The following is a 3110-nucleotide window of genomic DNA, read 5'->3' as shown; positions in this document are numbered from 1 at the left end:
GAACCTTCGCTGCTTGCTGTTCAGTGTTTGGTTCCTCCAAACTCTTGGAGGAGGGCCCTCGGTGTGCTGTGAGACCTCCTTAGATCTCTATAGGTCTTCTACCTCAAGTGCAACAGAAATAGGGAAAATTCTCCTGAAAACTGATCTTGCTGCGATGGGCAGATTTCACAGTCCCTTCCCACTCTTGATGACTCTTTCCTTGTTGGGGAATACTCATGGCTGGTAATACAGGGATGGCCAGATAGTCCATAGGAGTGGTGGCCAGGTCTGCAGGGTGTCCCAGTGGCAGGGATTACCATTGTGTTCACAATAACCAGCTTGTACTGGTGCAGAGAGCTGCGATCCTGTAAAACCACTGCCGTTTTTTCTGCTTGCTCCTGTGACAGAGCTCTAGCCTGCCAAAAATACCTTAGCAGGTACAGCTCTAGAAAAGTTCAGGCTTGGACTAGAGACTTCCAAAGTCCCTTCCCTTCTGTGATTCTGTGTTTTATGACACAGACATGATTTGAGGGATTGCACAGGGACCAGTGACCAGCATAACATCACTCTGTAGATGTCTTTTCCAGAAGGGATTTATTTAAACCCCAAGGCAGCTAATACTTAAGTGTCTCTGCAGACTCATCTCCCGTTTGCCCAAAAGCAATCTCATACCACTCACGCCAGACAGTGGTAAGGCAGACGGGCACACCTTGAACACTCGCAGCCCAGGCAACCCGCAGCCCAAGTGGCCCCAAACAGTGCTACCACCATCACCATCCATCGCAGCTGCCGACGACAGCCCAGCTACTTCTGCTGGCTGAAGGTGTTCTCTTGCTCCCCAAGACCCAGGAGGCTTCTACCACAATTTAGAGAGCCAGGGCTGGAGCAACAAAGCAGCTGGACAAGAAAGGGACTTCATTTCATTGCTTTTTCTTCTCCTTTGACAAATATTTTGGTGCAGATGCTGAGTACCTTTTAATTCACATTAATTTGCCTATGTGTGCCGTTTCTTCTAAAGTCAGTCCCTTTTTGGGGGTCCTTAGGTCTCTCCACAGGGCTGAAGAGCGAGATTCTGTGTGTGTACAGTCCTGTCCTGGGGCAGAGAAATGAATTTATTCACCCTCCTCAAAGGGCTGGTGAAATACTTTGGTGATGGTCACTCATCTGAGCATGACCAGGAGCTGGAAGGAGCCAGCTGGCGAGACGTTAATGGCAGCACTAGTCTGTACTCTGAAGAGGCCAGAGAAACATGGCACCAGCTCAAACCAGGGATCCGTGTCCTCCACGATCTCGTCTCTCCCAGTACCCAGAGTTGTGGCCATCGTTTTGCATGCTCCTGGAGGAGAGGCTGCCCTGACCTCCAAGCTCTTCTTTTCTCTTGGGCCAGTCCTGCAGGGCAGTAGTCCCCACCCACCCATTAGTCCCAGACCCTTGGAGGTCCTGTTCAGGTCACCCTCTGCGTGCCACCCAAACAGGCTGCCAAAAGCTGCAGTTGCATGTGTGAAGGTTGAGGGCAGTGCCAAGGAGCGCTGCAGCAGGGAAGGTGGGTTCGTGCTTCCCCTGAGACATTTTTTTCTGAGCTTGATAAAGCTGAAAGCTCAAATGGGCTCTTAGACCTGACTGGACAGTGGATGGCTGCAGTAGGAGCCATCTGCATAAAAGTTAATTGAGCCTATGCGATCCAGAGTGTTGAAGGGACAGTGTACACCTAGCGTTTTATCCTGAATTGCTCTCTTGCAGAGGAACATTTCACTTATCAGAAAATCAGACCCTCTTCTTTGTGTGCTAGCTTAGGCGCTGGGCAGCTGAGCCTGCCAAGACAGCAGGTGTAGAGACGGTGGTTAGTGCTTCAGCCAGGCTCGGCTTTCCTTGTCCAAATGTGAGGCCCTAACAGTGGTGATGGGCAGACAGAGGAAAAGGACCCTGAGGAAGCAGAGGGGAGAGCGTGTGTGTGCCCCTTCTCTGCAGTCTTCTCCCACTGCAAAGGTGTTTATCCTAATGACAAGTGCTGTGGTCCTTTCATAACTGCTGCATTAGCAGAGGATCAAGTAGCACTTAATAGGAGCACTCTCCCTCATGAAGTGTGATTGAAAAGGTCACTGAGGTGGAAGGGAAAGTATTTGCAGCAGGCTGACATAAGCCTTGGCTCCTGACTGACAACAGGTGTATATTTTATGGGCTGCCCTCCCTATCCAGCATTTTTGCTTCTCTCCTCTCCTTCCATGTATTGGCTCAATGTTTTGTAGCGGCGCCACAGGGCATCTGCTGAGCTCAGTGGGTGGCAGACTGGGGGAATGCAGCCTGGCTGCAGAATTCAGGGAAAAGGTGATTTGAGGCCAAGTGTTGGCTTCTGAATTCGCAAAAGCAAGGGAGTCAGGCGAGGTGTAAACAAAGCTTTCTTGTGAAACTGCTCCAAGCTGAATTGGTAGGTTGATCGTGGCTGGGCTCTTCACTTTAATGGCACAATAAATAGCTTTATTCCTCAAGACTACTGTTTTTTCTGGGTTTTGTCTCTCTCTTCTGCTGGCCCTATGGTGGGTTTGCTGAAATGAGGTTGCTGGGTCTCAGCCAACCTGGATTTTGAACACCCCCAGTTTTTCCAAGCCAGCTGAAATCTTACTACTGCCCCTGGCAAGCCTGTCCCTGAAGTTACGGACACGTATTGATTGCTTTGCATGTCTTTTCACCCTACTCTCTTGCTGCTTTTGGTGTCCCATCTGTCTTATATGGTTTCATTTGGGAGAATGCAGAGTAGTCAATCCAGGCCAAATTGCTGATGACAAGCTAATTAAAGATCTAGCAAGAAAGGAGGAGCCCAATGAGGGAGAATTGGGAGGAAGGGCAGTTTGCCAGGACTGTGCTGTGACACTCTTGCTTAGTGGAGCTAATCGAGTGTTGTAATTGATGGTTCAAGGGAGCTATTCACCACACAGGCTGTAGGGCAGAGTAACAGAGACCTCTTTTGATGGTGTGTTCTGAAAGGCTGTGATGGGATCACAACTTCCCAGGTCTAGTTCTTCCTCTATGGTGCCAAGTAAATAGCTTTAACATGGAGTTGTGCTGTCTTACACTGTTGTAATAGGTGATCTGGAAAGTATGCTATGGCTGTGTCAGTGGAGACAAAAAGCTTA

This window comes from Pygoscelis adeliae, unplaced genomic scaffold (genome assembly GCF_000699105.1).
Source record: "Pygoscelis adeliae isolate BGI_AS28 unplaced genomic scaffold, ASM69910v1 Scaffold185, whole genome shotgun sequence".
NCBI lineage: Eukaryota > Metazoa > Chordata > Aves > Sphenisciformes > Spheniscidae > Pygoscelis > Pygoscelis adeliae.
The sequence above is the reverse complement of the archived record's forward strand: the minus strand, read 5'-3'. Positions refer to the sequence as shown.